Source organism: Numida meleagris, chromosome 2 (assembly GCF_002078875.1).
Source record: "Numida meleagris isolate 19003 breed g44 Domestic line chromosome 2, NumMel1.0, whole genome shotgun sequence".
Lineage (NCBI taxonomy): Eukaryota > Metazoa > Chordata > Aves > Galliformes > Numididae > Numida > Numida meleagris.
Genome location: NC_034410.1, coordinates 71,172,811 through 71,189,751, shown reverse-complemented (window position 1 = coordinate 71,189,751; position 16,941 = coordinate 71,172,811). Strand labels below are relative to the sequence as shown.

Genomic DNA, 16,941 nt, shown 5'->3' with positions numbered 1-16,941 from the left:
TCAATCTCTGCAGGCAATATTAGAAATTACTAAGATCAGTATCAATAGTCAGAATCATAAAAATCCTGTCTTTCTGACATCCATAGCAATAAATAATGGGCAAGGTACAACTCAGTGTCGGTACAACCATCTCCCCTTGCAGAACTGCACAGAATGGAGAAACAGATATTAGGAAAGAAAAGCTAGTGTTTTTTAGGTAAGACATTCCTCTTAATATCTCACAATTTTGTTTTTTAGCTTCCTCAAGGGAAAAAATAATACAAAAAAAAAATCAATCATCTGAAGCACTGATAGGCAGAAATATCTCCGCCAGATTCCCTACTGCAGATCCTTGTCAGGCAAGGCACTGTTGAAAGAGCAGGAAAAGACTTAAATTTTGTGACGCTGCTCTAGATTTCAGTCCCACAAGGTGACAATGGCTAGCTAAAGTATACATGTGCAATAAGCTTTACATTCCCCCAAGAGTGCTAAATCATTGTGTTGGCTCAGACTTGTTCTTTTAAGAGCTTTGTTGACTTCACAGCTGGTGAGTTGACACTTCTCATCACTCCACCACTTGGCAACAGATGCCTCTTACTTAAGCACAGATGCTGAGTATCCACCCAACCCTAACATTAGCCTTGTGTTTTGAAGTAATTGGGCCAACACAGTTGTAATTAAGATTTGAATAATTAGAAAACGAACATGATTACTTTCATGATTAATCCTGATTTTGTACTATTACATTCTCTTTTTGGACTGTTCTATAATGCCCACATTTCTTTGTTCGTGCAAATGCATCAGCCTTCTAAATATCAGAATAAAAACAGTTTAAGATTATAATAATAATATTTTAAAGAGCCTGTTGCACAGTGATTTTAAAGAGTTACAGTGCCTAACTGGACTGATATTTCCTTTCACTCTATTTGTCCACTATCTGGATTCCCTTCGAATCGTGCAGGAAGAAAAACTATACAAAGGGATGAACAGAGATTTTTAAAAAACAGTGTGTGAATATTTGTGGATCCAGCGTAATGTAAAAGTTCTTTAACATGAGCTGATCTGAGACATACAGGTTTATTCCTTTAATTTTGTGTCTCTTTTAAAAGAACAGATGCTGGTGCTGAGGGGAAGGGAAGAGTCTGTCCTGGTGTAAAGGCAACTGCTGTACTTGCAAAGAATAGCACAGTCTACTTTTAGAGAGGAGGTGATTAAAAGAAAGAAATAGTAGTAAATAACAATTAGATAATGGTACGTAATCAGGAAATGTACATTCAAACCATGAGGGATATATCACTTTCCTCATCTGAAGTATGTAAGGCAGGTATGTCCAACCCACAGCCCAGCACAGTTCACATTGCAGTGGCCCCTGCCCTGCATTATAAAGGCAGTGGCCCTGCTTCGCGAAGTGGTTCATCCTGGCCCCTGGTGTGGACACATTGCTCAGCAACAACCAAACTGTCAGTGCACTATTAACACTGTCTGGGCTGATACCAGGGCAGGGGGGAGAGTGCAGTGCAGTGCAGTGCTAACTCAAGTCATGGAAAATAATTTTATGCATTTTGATACAGCGGCTAAACACAGTCCTGTGAACAGTAAAAAATATACAGCCATGCTTTCCATTTTGATACAAGAATTTGAGAATAGGTTTCAAGATTGATGAAAAATTAATCTTTTTTTAATATATATTTGAAACTCAATTTTCAGTAAACATAAATGCATTTTTCAAATGGAATGTATAGAATGGCAATCAGATACTCAACTCAAAAATCTGATCATGTCTCATTTCCAGACTTTTATAGGAGAAAAACATCCCTCAGTTCACAGTTACACCTTACTCATGTCATCGCTTTCTGGCAGTACACAGATTTCTGAACAATTATTGTCAAGGGGGAAGCACAGGAAGAGTAAAATTTAGTAAAAAAATCTCTGAAGAACACATTGAGAACTCACTAAGAATTGCAGCCACTGCCATTGAACCAGATTGATGTGTTTGTTTCATAAAAACAAGGTCAAATACCCCACTAGTTTTGTTTTAATTGCTTTATTGTTTATCTGTTTTAATAAAAATATTAAAAATTAAAATATATTTTGTAACTTATATACTTAAACTGTACTATATATTTTACAAAAGTAAGTCAAAAAAATGACATCTTCTTTTTTATTATGTTGGCCCACGACATCAGAGGAGGATGCTGGTGATATGGCTGTAGAGGCTGAACCTTCCTGTCAATATTCCATTACATTTTGTTGCTGTGTGACAGATGGCAGCAGAGAGGCAGTCTGGCAAAATGGCATCTGACATGGAAATGGAGATGAAGCACAGGAGCACCACTGAATTCCTCCATGTGGAAAAAATGGCACTCATTGACATTCACTGATGACTGCTGAGTGTTTCTGGAGACCAAACAGTGGATGTGAGCACAGTGAGAGGTGGGTTGTGTGTTTCAGCAGTGGTGACTGTGACGGTGGGTCACCTCCACTGGTGCATACGTTTACGAGCACAGCATGCAGGATCTTGTTCATCAGCAGTGAAAATGCATAGCTAATGGAGGTGACTATGTTGAAAAATGGTGTTTTGTAGCTGAGAATTTGCTCTATCAAACAGAGTTTTTGTGCTGTTTGTGGCTGTTGTAGTTTCCATGGAAATAAATAGGAAGCATTGCTTTTGGAGTGACCTATGCCCAAGAAAGTTGGACAACCATGACATAAGGTTTGGTTGAATACGTATACATGCCATGCTTTGGGTAATAAGACTTCCTTTACATGACACTAAAGATTTATCTTTTAGTTGTATGTATCCAAAAAAATAATGTGTTCACATATGTGTACGTTCAAAGAAACACAATTTTTTCTCCTATACATTTATTAACATGTTTATAGAATGTAACTTCTCATTTTTTCCTATAAAATTCACCACTAGTTAAATTTTTATTCTTTGCCATTCTTAAAAGAGTACATTCAATTATGTGGAGGAGGGGGGTATTTGTTGCAAATAAGGACTCCCTTAAACTAAAGACTTGTGGCTGCTAGCCTTCTCCAAGTGTTTAAACGGTGTTATTTGCACAGATATCTAAATTTCCTTCAAAAGGCACTTTGGGAACATATTTATTGGGGGAAGCAAAGAAGCTGGAATAGGAAAGGAGTAGTTCACAGATAGGTTCAAAGAAGAGTAGGAAGTGTTAAATGGCTGTACCAGCAGCAGCTCAGCCTCCCCTGAGACAGCAGCAGTGCAGTTCCCCTGAGGCAGGAGAAGGAGAAAAGGCTGTAATTACTGGCTGCTATTGTTAGTGAAAATAAATATACTGCTTCCATGTCCAGAAAGATATATAGCCTTGCTCCTCTTTCCTCACCAATTCCTTAATTCGAACTGCAAACGCTTCTGTTTATGGCTATGATAATCCTCGTGTTAATGTCTGGCATTAGAACAATTTGCAATTGCAAGCCTATTTTAAGTGAAAGTTTGAGCTAGGTGTTGTCAAATCAGTGACTCATTATTTTCTTAGGTACTGAAAAGGGTCTATGATAATAAGTCATGGAAGGGAGCAGCATTCCCTGAAAGCAGTTATACCAGCCAGCTACCCCTAGTCTGCTAAAATTAAAGTTAGAAAGAAACTTTATTTTATGCAAGGTAGATGCTGCCCTTCCCAAATGTTGGAAAGAGAAGCCTTTCATTGCAGAATGCAAGGAGAGAGGACATAAACCAAATTAAGTATTAAATGGCAAAGGAATATTGGAAGAGACAGATATCATTTTATTATTTATACACTTATTTGTCCAAGAGAAAAAGCTCAGCAAGTGCTGATGGCCTCACAAGTACTCACAACCTCCCCTAGGCTCAAATGGCCAGAGCTACTGTACTGTCCAGCATGCACTGCTGCTTGGGGTGTAGCATCACTCAGAGAAGGAGCTCGTCCCTTACTTGGCATCCTGGCTACAGAAAGACCACTCACCCCTGGACATAGCAGTATGGCAGAAATCAAGATGACGTAGCTCTGAGACTGTTCACACTGTATGTGTAACTTCAAAGACACGGAGAGTGGTGCTGATTGTTATCAGACATACCTTATTAGTTAGATTTGCTAATTCTATCACACTCAGTGAACCTCACAAATCTACAGCCCTTGGATCTCAATTATTTTCTGCCCTTTCCGTAAAACAAATTTTACCAGATACTTCCATTGTTGTAGGCAGTCAGCTGGGAGGAAATATACAGTAAAACTCCATAATTTCCTTCCATTCTGTGGTTGGTAAACATGGAATCCATTTTAATGGAATTAAGGTTAGGTTATAGCATTTTACACCAACCTTATCACAGAAGAGCTGCTTTCATGACACCAACCATAAAGTACAGTGCACTGTCTCAAAGAGAAATGAATAAATTATCTGGTTATTAACCTATTTCCAGTATTTATCAAATAACATTTGATTTCACTGAGAGCTTGAGAATTTTTATAATTTTGGATTTTCAAATTCCAACATTCATGTGATTATATTCTCATATATAATTGCAAAGTTGTATTACTTGGAATTATTTTCCCTTCCTGTGTCTGTATTAAAGCTTCAGTATGGAAGTTCTAATCTTTTGCATAATAAAGGAATATATTAATATTTTCATAAGTATTCCTAATTACTGTCAGAATAAAAACTAAAATTTAACAAAGTTTTAAAAATAATTACAGAAAAAGAAAAAAGTAACAACCCTTAATACTGGAAAGGCCCAATGTCTTGTTAGATATTTGAGGAGAAACTGGAATCAAGAACAATGATTTTAATTACTATTTCTTTGGTTTTTGACAGGACATATTTATCTATTTCCTTGTATTATGTTTTTCCTTATATCCTATTCACATTTATCTTGATGTTATGGCTCTGTCTGCTTTTTCAAATGCCTGCCTTCAGGGGTACTGATATTACTAAAGGACATTGTATTCAGTAGATCTGCATTAAAAATCACTTGTTTTTCCTGACAAGCTATTTAAAATGTCACATTTGTGCCTTATGAATTGCACTTAAAAATATAGCTATATATACAATGAAACTTAGACTCACTCAACCCAAGTTACTTCTTTGCAAGAGCAACTTCCATAGGGAGACACCATTGCTGAAGGGTTCTGGAAGAGACATTTTCTAACACAAACACTATTGATTACTTTTACTGAGAAGAGGGAAAATATCCTACCAGGAAATTTAGAAGAACAACTCCAAGAACGGACAGTCAAACTATGGATATCAATATTATGAGGCCATTATTTATCAAAAGTACAATTTAAAAACAAGAAGTGTAGGAAAATCTTGTAACACCAACAGATAGTACCTTTAGTACTTAAATGTTTTACAGTTTTAGACAGGATACAATCTCTAGTTCTGTTTCATTTCTGCATAAGACATACAGACACAAAGTCAAAGTCAGAGTGTAAAAGAATGATACACCCTAAAGGATGCTCTAAGTTGTAATGAGCCATTTCTCCTCCACAGTATCTGTCTGAAAAAAAAAAAAAAAAGAAGAAGAAGAACAGCTGGTAGAAGGAGAAACACCTGATGTACCTAAATGCGGCATTCAGTATATTTGGGCAGATCACTTTATGTATGGCCTGGTACAAACTGCACTGATTAAAACAACTGAAGTAAACTGCATAGCAACTAGTTCCACCTGTTCTCCATAAATATGGAAGATTTACACTGAGTTAGATTAACTAAATCTTAGCTCTTACTTAAAATTATCATATAGCATTAGGTATCTGAACAACATGAACCTATTTCTGACCCAGAGCAGGCAGAAAACATGCAAATATTCATAAATAGTTATGAGGACTTACATTCAAAAGAAAATTAAAAAATAGCATCTTGCCATTTTTCCTGAAAAAGCAACCCTAGACATCTATTTACAGGAAGGTCTGTACAGCTACCAGGCAATGTGAAAAGCATGGTAATTCTGGATGTTCAGCATCATCCTTCTAACCCTCCCCTCCCTGCCCCTCTGCCCCAACTGCAATAAAATAACATTTAGAAAATATAGTTAAGTGTATTTTCCATTTAAAATATTCATGCCCATTGATCACAAATAGGGCAAAAAATGTCATACAGTTATTACAGAAAAAGTGAGTTGATTAAAATAAAAGGTGACCTTTAGAAAGCATTTGCAAAAAAATGCCCATTGTTTGTTGGAAAATAATGTCCAAGGGATTTCCAAGCCATCAGAAGAACCAACCCAAACAAACAAAAAAAACCTCCACTCAATTTAAATAATATGCTTAATGAAAATAATTCTACAGGAAAAACCTTAGTTTCTGATATTTAACTTTTTTTAAAAAAAAACAAAAACAAAAACAACTTTGCCTATTAAAAATGTCCAGAAGCCTGTCCCAGCCTAGGATTACTTCCCTTCTTGGCTACTGGAACTCAAAGTGTCCTTGACTGATATGTTTTAGCTCTCAGGGTGAGAGAGAGTATCAGGTAATTGCTATGTGCTACAGCTGATGGGTAATTCAGAGTGGCATTGAAGCCCATTGACTGACTTGAATTTAGCTGTTTACACATTCTCTGCGCTGGACAAAGGACATCACCATCTCAAATAATAATAAAGGAGTTGGGGGAAGGGTAGATGAGACATGAGGACAAAGGCGGGAGAAAGCAATGGTGCTTGAAATTTCAAATCTAGATTTATGTGCTATGGGTACCAAAGAAAGGGTCAGAAGTCTTTACATTGATGCTGTAAAAAGGTTTGAAAGCTGAAGAAACTCGTGAGATTCATAAAATACACCTGTCAGAAAGGCCAGTAAACAGGTGGGAGTGAACACAAAGCCATCAGAAATATTAGTAATGCAGCATTTTAATTAACACTCATTTGAGTGTTTTCCTTATCATCACTTACTCTCTCAGCATGACCTTTTATCTCCGTATTTATTCTGACATACACACGCTTTCAGAAATAAACCAGGTCTACCATACTTTACTTATTGTAACACTTGTGCTTCCTCAAGAAGCTAGCCCAGACACAGAAGGGTCAAATTATCAAAAAAAATTGTAACTGAATATTGTTGGTTTGTTTCTTTGTTTTTTAAACAGAAGACCTAGCTGAGTCCTATTGTCTAGGATCTCAGATTAAGAAAGGTATGTAAAGATGAGAATATGAACTAGAATGGTATCTTGAGAGGATTGCACATTGCACAGTGACAGAAAAAGGGGGTAGTTTATTGAAAGGCACAGGCATTTTTTTCAATTATCAGTGTAAATCACGATTTCTTTCATTTAGAGTTAGAATTATGTAAATCTACACTAGATAAGTTTTCTCTCTATCCTAAATTGTTATTATTTTACCCAGAAAAGGAATAGGAAGTGTCACTTCTAAGAGAGTACACAATTTATTTATTTTCCATTTACCAATTTAAACGGAGAGACTTAAATATTTAAAATTATGGTAACCAAGTACTAAGATTCTTATTAATATTTTACACATAAATGTGAGACTTTTAACAAGCAAAGATACAAATTTCCTAAATGGAAATGAAATGTTTTTTCATTTTGTTGTGTAATTAATACACCAATATTATGACAGAAATATGACTTGAAATAATACTCAGAGTTTTTACAGAAATCTTTTTGTAACAAATTTGAATGTAGTCATATGCTGCAGAATTGCTTCATCATAAAATATCTAGCAAGCATTTGTACTAAAAGTCTGCTCAAAATATTAAAGACAATGGAAATCTTGTCAAAAATATTACTTTTTAGCTGCCCTCACAAAATTGTTACTTAAATTGTATTAACTGGTATATTTGTGCCATTTAACAATATAGCTTTTTGGTTGCTGCACTTAAACAGGGAAAATGAACTATGAGATGGAGGTTTTTTAAAATTATATATTGGATTATAAGTATTGAACCATACATAAAACAGATATATTAAAATGTATAACATGCACAGAATGCATATGCATGAAGACAGAATACTAAGGTTATTCTTAGTAAATGCACTTGGTGATCTTCATATAGGCTTTTATGAGAGACTTAAAATGCCATCTCAGCTACATATACATAAACAGTATGCTGTGTATTTTCCAAAGGTTCAAGAGGACTGAAGAACATAAAGATTGATAAGGGAACTCAGAGTCTGATCACCAGTTCAAACCAAGTTCTGTGGGTAGTTGTTAATGTGCATGAACAAATCCAAATCTGTGAAATGAATAAGAGGCCACAGACAAGAGTTTGGCAAACATGTGTCTGCATTTACAATTACATTTAGTGCTTTCTGGCAGCCTTAAGAGAATGGTAGCCAAGAAACTAACGCTTATAGACTGTAAATTACGTAGGTAAAAAATCTGGGCTTTGGGGATCAGTGCTGAAGCACATACTGTTGATCAAGAAAGGTCAAAAGTCTTGTTCTTTTTTTTTTTTTTTTTTTTCCTCTCTCCTGGAAAATGAGTCAATTTGTATCCTTCTTTACTTTTACTTTCAAACATTTTTCTTACTAAGTCAGCCATAATGGTATTTCATAAGTATGTTCAAAGTGCTGGACATAGTATTAATGTGCTCAGTTAGTAAATGCATGCATGAAAAGTATAATTAATCAGATCTAAATTTGGAAACAAAAACTCCTTACCGGAATCATTTAACTGAGTACTTCTCTCATTATCTGCTTTGGAGACTCCTCTGAAAATACTGTATACAGAAAATTGAAGTACAACGTAATTCCAGTACCCAGACACAAAACTTTTACATTTAAGTGGGATGCAACAATTTAGTGTGCCTGGTGCTTAGAAATTTCCTTGATTTTAATCTCAGATCTATATATTTCTTATGAATGTTTCCAAAAAGTTTTCCAGTCTGATCTCAGACTCCAAGCTGGGGCCACTCTGCACAACAGCACCAAGATGTATTGCAACACTAACAGACCCCAAATTACAGTCTGTTGAGACACAGGACAGTAAACATAGCTAGTCTTACTCATATGTCACCTGATGCAGCCATTGCCTTAAGAAATATCGACAGCTGAGACATCTGCAGTAGAAAGATGCCCCTCCAGCACAGAACAGCCTGGTGTACATCAGCGACTCTGATCCATACAGGAAGACTCCTTTCACTCTCAAAAAGAGGAAGAGATAAGTTTGACAGAAAATGAACCACAGGTGCTCCTGTAACCTGACCAAGTCTCATCATGCAATATCTTAGTTCCCATATGGTTGGGAGAAAAAGAAACCTCTTTAAAAAATCCAGTTCAGTTCTGGCAGTATAAAACATATGTCTTTGACTTCTGCTAAATACCAAGTCTAGTAATAAATGTGGTAGTGTAGACCTGCATTTTACTTTGATATAGAAATAATCTACATGAAAGAATTTTTTTCCCCAAACTGCCAGGCTTGAAAGCTCAGGAAGAAAGCAGACTGAAGCTTTCTCCCTCTCAAAATGCCACTGAAGCTTCAGACTTCTGCTGGTTCACTACAAAATTATTGCCTCAACAAATATTCTTCCAGTGACACATGCCAAACCCAATGTCTTCGATTTGTTACATCTCTGTAAAACAAGTGGACCCTGGTGAAAGGTTTTATTAACATAAAAGAAGACAGGTTTGAAACTCATTCTTTAATATAGTTCCTTTTCATAGAGGCACAGTAGAAAGAGAGGGCAGGAAAATTAGTAACAAACATTTCATTTACCTCTAATTGAACTAATGAGAAGACATTCAGATGGTGCAACTATCACAATGGCTTGAAAATAACCCTTGCAGTGCTGAAAACTGCATATTTGCAATCATGTATATAAATGTATAGACTGCAATATGTATTTCAATTTAAATCCAAGGTTTGTTTTCTCAAGAACAATGACATCTTGCGGTATCCGACTTAAAATCTGCAGAGCTTGATTTTATTATAGTAAGAGCATGTGATTTCTATAGTGTCAATATATATGTAGACTCCAAAGCTGTTTCTTCCTGAGCTAGCTACTTACTTTACACTGAGATTACAGCTTCTGACATGAAGAGGGTACAACTAAAACAATCAAAAACACAGAAAAAAGGGATGGATGAGATGGTGGAATGTTGGAGCACTTATATCCTATTAAGGTGAGTCCTGGAACATTTTCAGAGGTTTGTTTGTTTCAGTAAAAGAGGTAAATTTACACAACTGGACCAAATGGAAAAAAAGAAAAATGATGTTCTGGCAGCACTAAAGGAAAGCAAAGAATGCATTTGAAGGTGATGAAGCACTACATTTTGGTAGATGAAGAAAAGGAAAAGAAAGAGGGAGAATGTTATAGAGAATGAAAAGAAAAAAACCACCAACAACAAACAAAACCGCAAACCATTAGGAAGAAATAGAAGACATAACAGAGGAGGTGCAAGAGTAAGTGCCCGGGAAACAGACTATGAAAGTAACAAGAACTGCAGAGATAAGAAGAATCTGGAGGCATACAAAGGTCTTGCTGGGAGAGCCGATGTTAGTTTCCCAAGGCGTGTTAATAACACAGGGCTTGGAAAAGCCTCAATTTCAGGTGAATTTCCATAGAATTGTGAGAAAGGAGGCTGGGGGACTCATGTAGCCCCTGAAGCTTATTCTGTCTTACTTCTACCCTCTTCTCCTGCAATAACAAAAGATATTGCTCTACCTTCCATTTTTCTGGAATACTAACTGTAGTCATTAATAGCTGTTTTCTTTTTAATGTATCATCACAGTGAAACGGCCCCTTGCTGCTCCATGGCTGAACTTCTGTCAGCTTGCAGAGTGCTTCCTCTGTTTTATCCCATTCTGAACTTCAATTTAATACATTTCCTAAAACAAACAAACAAACACCTCCTACAGTATTAAAGCATTTGTATCAAACACTGTTTTTCAGTGGAGTTAGGTCAGATAGCGATCTTACTGTTCTGTCAGTAAGTAATAAGGAGACTCAGCTTAAGACATCAAATTTAACACTGGCCTCATTCAAAGAACTAGAAGTAGCTGGGAAAAAAAAAAAAAAAAGCTAAACTCTCTGTATATATATGTATATATTTAATACTATTTTATATGGTCTTAGAGTCAAAGAAAGAGTCCAAGAGAGATGAGAACTACACTGTATTGTTGTCTCTGCCACTGCTTTCCTGTGTAACCTGTGTTTTTACATTTACCAAATTAGAAAAGCTTCAGTGAGTCAGATGCTACAAATTATTTGTTTAACAAGGAATGATATTCCCCACGTTGCTGAGGTCATTTCTAGATGGTCACTGCATACGAAGAAGTCAACAGACCACTAATGGAAGAGGTCAGAAGATAACTGCAACATTATTGGCTGTTCTTTCAAAACACTACGAAAAGCAGCATTTACCAGTCTTTGGTAAACTGTCATCTAATAAAATCTCTGAGGCTAGTATACTTCAAAATAAGTGCTTTTCACTTAGAAGCAGATTAGAACATCTGATCTTTTAAAATAATAATAGGGATGTAAGTGCATTTGTAAGACTTGTTTAGAAACCCACAGACACAATACCATGAAAGTGTGATTTATTTATAATTTGCTTACAGCAACAGCTTTGTGAGACAAAAGGGGAACAAAGCCATCATGTCAAACAGCGTTTATAGGCAGTACCTGAGAAAGACTGGAATGGAAGTTGTTGCTATTTGTGCATAATCTAGAAGTCTGCAACTGCACAGGAGTTGTTTACAGTAGAGTTTTTTTCTTTGCAGTGTATTGAGTTGTTTTCTTTTGATTTTTTTTTTCTAATGAATATTCTGATGTATATTAACAAATACTAATTATGCTGGGAAGCCACTGATCATTCATGAATGAATAATTGGAAAAGACAAGGTATAATGGAAGCTGATTTGTGCATTCAAATTTCTAGCCTGGTCAAGACTTGCATCTCTGAGTGGAAGCAGCACAAAACTTAGTAAATGCCACATTCATGCAACATGAAAAAGAAGTGAGACACGTGCAACAACAAGATGAGAATCGGTGCCTGTAGCTACTTCCAAAACTAACATCCTTTCCAAGAAAACAGTGGACTCACTGAGTCGCCATTATAAAAAACAAAACTTACAGAAATTATTTTCAAGATAGAGAATATACTATCACACTGTTAAATCTGTCACTTTTCCAAGTACATTCCTTAAAAACCTCAGGTCATTTCTCCATATGCTTATACTTTTTGTGAGAAAGAGAACTTGGCATTTCTCACTGCAAAATCTAGTGGCATAAATAACAAACATACTGGTAACCAATGTTTCCCCAAATTGCCCTTTTCTGGGGGGAGGGAGGGAGGAGAAAGAGTGGATCAAAGGCTTGGGAGGTATTTTTGGATTTTTAAGAAATCTCCCAATTGAGTAGCTGATCTCTCAGTGCAGAATATAGTGCTATGAATTACATTACCAACAATGAATGATAACCAATGATACAGACATTAAAAGGCAGTAAACTGCACTGGCTGAAAAAAAAAGCAGTACAATTAGTTCACACTTTTGCAAACTGCCTGAGAGTTACAAATCTGTTTCAGACAGCAAGATTTGAAACCAATTAACTTTCCATTGATCTTTTCCCCCTATTATGTCAGATTTTTAAAACTGTGTATTTTTTTTGCAGAAGACAGGAAGAACATTAAGATGTTTAATACAACAGATCTGAATTTTGACTCTTACTGTATTAAAAAGTTTGAGCTGTTTACTAGTACTGCAGTTATGTCCCAGACAGCATAGATATGAAACGTACACTTGACTGAGACTATCAGCTTCAATTCACTTTGGACATTTCAGGGTGGATTTGCCATAGATACACCAGATAGATACTCCAGGCTGCATAAGCATCCTTGACTTTTTCTTATTAATCATTTAATCTTTCAAGGCAGCCTCTCTCATCTGCTTTTTTTTTTCTTTTCCCAGGAAAGATCTTCAATCATCAGACTATTTCTTTTGATATGCCTCATTCTTTCTATCACCCCATGAAAAATACTCCCTCTTCCTCTTAATCAAACACTACTTTCTCCCCCAGCAACGAACAATTTCATTCTCTGACCACTTGTACTGAAGCAGCACCCCTGCTCACAGTTCTCCCCTCAGAGGACTGCTAATCCTGCAAAAGGAACCATCCAAAAACCACCAGCTGCTGAGTGCTTCAGTCCACACACAAGTCACAGCCCTCAGTCTGGCAGTAACCTGGAAAGCTGCATGCGTATTCTCAACTCACATTTCAAAAATCTCTTTCTGTCTTGTTTAAATGTCACGGAACTTTGAAGCCTTTCATCTACGAGTTTCTGCTTGCAAAAGAACAAAGCTCCTTATTCAGAATCAAGTTTTACCATAATATGCTTTTTCTTTCCAGCTGCTGTGCTTCCTGAAATAAATGTAGTAAGCACAAAGGGGAAAAGTGTGCTTTCCTTTTCCTCCCCTCCTCTCACACTCCTGCACATTTCTAGCATTTTTTCAAGCTTCCAAAAGCCACTGAATCAGAAGTAACTGCAGCTATTCACAAAGAGCTGCACGAAACCGGCATCTCTCCAGACACGGGTCCCATGCTGGGACACTTGCCACTGCCCAAGCCCTCTTGTGACACACAGCGCGGGCTCCTTGCTGCAGTGCAGACTGTCAGTTTACTCAGTTTGAACTTCCAGTGCAGAAATTCAGCGTGATGCAGTCAGCCAGATAAAGCAGCACTTACCTTAATTGAAATCTTTTCTCTGGTAAAGCTGGTGCATCAGTCAAATCAACAGCGATCTGGGGGTAATCTAAGTTTCAATCAACACCCTCCGGGTAGCTGCATGCTGCTCTGCCTGGTTTTCGTTTGTGTTGAACTCTTCACTGTCTAAAGGAGAGAGAGAAAGATGAGCTGAAATCCTCGGAGGTTCCTAGGGAGTGAGAGAAGAAGCACCAAGGCTATGTTTCTTCACATGAGATTTTCAGCAAGCACGCTCAGGTCTGGGAGATCGCGTAACTGCCGTGATAGGCTCCTGTCATGTCCCCTGAGCCGAGAGATAATCATTGACCTGATTAGCTCTGAACACTCCCTACATGCAGAGAAAGCACTGAGAGGATTGGTGGGTCGCAGGGGAATTGGGAGAGGCACCAAGGCCACTTGGGAATCTTCATTCTTCCAGACTAATGGATGTGCTACTGCTGAGGCTGTAATTTGTGAGGAGGTTATGCACAATGTTAACCATCTGAGGACTTAAACAAATTGCGCTTTTGCAAGCTGCTTCTCAAGGTGCTCCAGTATACAACACACGGTGAGCTGAGTAATTAGAAGCTGATGTAGCTGTTTCCTAATACAAGGCTCGCTGTATGAGATGTTCTGTAAGCTGAGAGATAAAGTGTCTTCAGACCCTGGGGACAATAGCAGTTAATGGTTAGAGTAAGTGAAATTAGCATGGTGGGCTCAGGTTAGCCCCCAGATGGCAATCAATCATCACGGAAATAAAAAGAAAAGAACAACAAAATCCAAACAGGGTGGGATTATTTAACAAGTATGCGTAGCAATTTAAATAAAATGTAGAGAAAGAATGCCAATTAATTACAAAAAGAACTCTTAAAGATAGAGATAAAATCAGTAGCAAAACACATAAATACAAGTTCTCAGTGCTTGCAGCAGCAGAAAAAAAAAACCACAAGGAATGCATTTAAAGGATATAATTTGCCTTTCACTTATACTGATACAGAAAAGTACATTAAAGATGACAGCTTAAATTTGAATGGAAAAAAAATAGCGTGAAAGAAGACTGAGGTGTATCTTCTACTGAGTTTTGCTTCTAAGATATTACAGAAACTAGATTTTTGTATACTAAGTTTCAGGCTGATGTACTCAACTGAGTTGAAAGTATACCAACTTTTGGTACTATCCTCACCTGCTTCCTTCTGCTTTTTTTGACAACAATTACAGCACTCACCAGTTGTCTCAATTTTCCACTTAGATTTATCTATGGAAATACTTGTTTATGAATAGTATTTATAGAGAGGAGTTCACAAGATACCGTATATAGTAATGGAGGTCTGATGCACCAATGGCAAATGGATAAAATTGCATTATGGTAGCAACTACATGAGAAGATTTGGAAACTATACTAGCAATGAAAATTTTCTTATCATACTCTATGAACGCTGCAACAACAAAAATCATAAGCATCTACTGAGATTCTTAATCAAATTTACTTTGGGTCTGTTTTATTCATTCTTCAAGTAAAATAATATAATTTTATTTTTGTAGGATGAATGGTCAAGAAACCAATTTGAAATCGTTAACCAAATGACAGAGGAAACAGATTACAAATGTGCAATCTTTCTGCAGGCATTCACATCAGAAATATAATTACTACAGAGAAAACAACATCATGTGACTCAGATCATTCAGAATTAACCAGAAAAGTTTGAACCTCAAATTTATTTAGCAAAACAGAGAAGACAATTATTTGTCATGATAACTGCTGTCAAACTAACTAAAATTCCTGAGAAACGAGCAATAAATCTAAACTAAGTGCTCCACATTCCCCCTGTGGTGAGTAGGAAGAGACTGACTTTCCTGCCTTAACGGTGGCAGCTAATGATTTTCACGATCCTCCTCCATAAATGTCTATATATTCACTGGTCAAAAGCTCCTCATCTGCAAAATCTGGATAAAAAGACAGCAATCTTTTTATAATATACATTATCTTTTAATTTGATTTATAGAATATCTATTTTGCAGAGACTACCATTTCACCTGGGACTAACAATAACAAAATAATAATCAATTAAGAAGGCGTTCACATGTATTAATATGAAACGTGATCACATTCTTGAGCTTGACTAAATGGGTTTCACGTGTCAAGACTAAGGTGATTTGCTGCTACAAGCCCTCACTGAAAAAAAGGTTGCTCTCCTTATCCACCATGGTACTGCAGAATAGGCAGCCAGTCATCCCAACGATGATCCCTTACGATCTTATTTGTTCTGACATGGCATCCCTTATGAAACAGCTAATCCACAGACACACACTGTATTATTTATGATTTCAAATACAATCAAAGAAATTAAATATGAAAAAGGCTTTATTAAGATCATCGAGACAGCTTCTGTACCTGAAAGCTTCCAATTTCAGATGTCTCAGTATTTTGTCTAGTTGAAGTCTTCCCTGAAATCTTCCACAATTTTCTTAAACAACCTAGTAGATCTCAGTGTCAAGAATGCCTATTACTTGCTTTTCAAAACTCCTTCTGTAGTTTCATAATGAAATTCCAATCTTACAATATTGATTTCCTTCTCACCTACTATTCTGATGGTCTTTTTTAAGGTTCAAAAGTCAACATTAATCAGAAGTTCCTAATACGCAAGTGAAATATCTCAATTGTTTCTTACTGCATGTAAAGGTCTGAAAGAGAAAACTGTGTCCAGAAAAGTGGCTGAAGCATGAAGTGACAAAATTTGAAGAGACAACATGATTTAAGTTTGTGCAGAAATCACTGAGACTTACTGTTTTCTTGGACAATTGGGCAAAAAATGAGCATTTCAAAATCAGTGTTGACAAAAGGAAACAATAATTTGAATCACTTGTAAATCTTTCTGCAGTATAATCATCAGAATGGCAGTCAGTTGTCCAGGGTCCCTTTCCCCATCCTAAATATAACTTAAGATTTTGATTTTGGTTCCTAACAATCATCTAAATAAACAGAGCAGGAAGCAAAACTGATCAGAAAAGAACTATGTTAAAAGGGGCTAATACAATTACATACACAATAAAAATTAGGCAACCTTCTTGGCTCATAATTCTTATACAGTGTGGCAGTACAATAAAGTAGGGGATAAAAAGTAAAGAGAGAGAAAGAAAAAAAGATAATTTTCTGTGAAATCTGTAGTTAAACTTTTGAATTCACTACCACATGCCATGACTGTGGAAAAGAGTTAATACACATGTGAGAAGATTTTAAAGTCACAACAGCATCTAGAATGTATATGTAACAATAAATTTCCTTTTTTTTTTCAGAACTATTATTCATTAAGAATTAAAATTATTACCTTACGAACAAGTG

At 36.4% G+C, this 16,941-nt stretch overlaps 1 protein-coding gene across 1 annotated transcript in view; it reads right to left on the bottom strand.

The window, feature by feature from the left end:
- Positions 1–13,977, bottom strand: part of CDH12 (cadherin 12) — a 252,015-nt gene extending 238,038 nt beyond the window's left edge. Inside the window, exon 1 of the mRNA XM_021386975.1 lies at positions 13,605–13,977. The gene's annotated coding sequence lies outside the window, so the exon portion shown is untranslated. The remainder of the gene's footprint in view (positions 1–13,604) is intronic.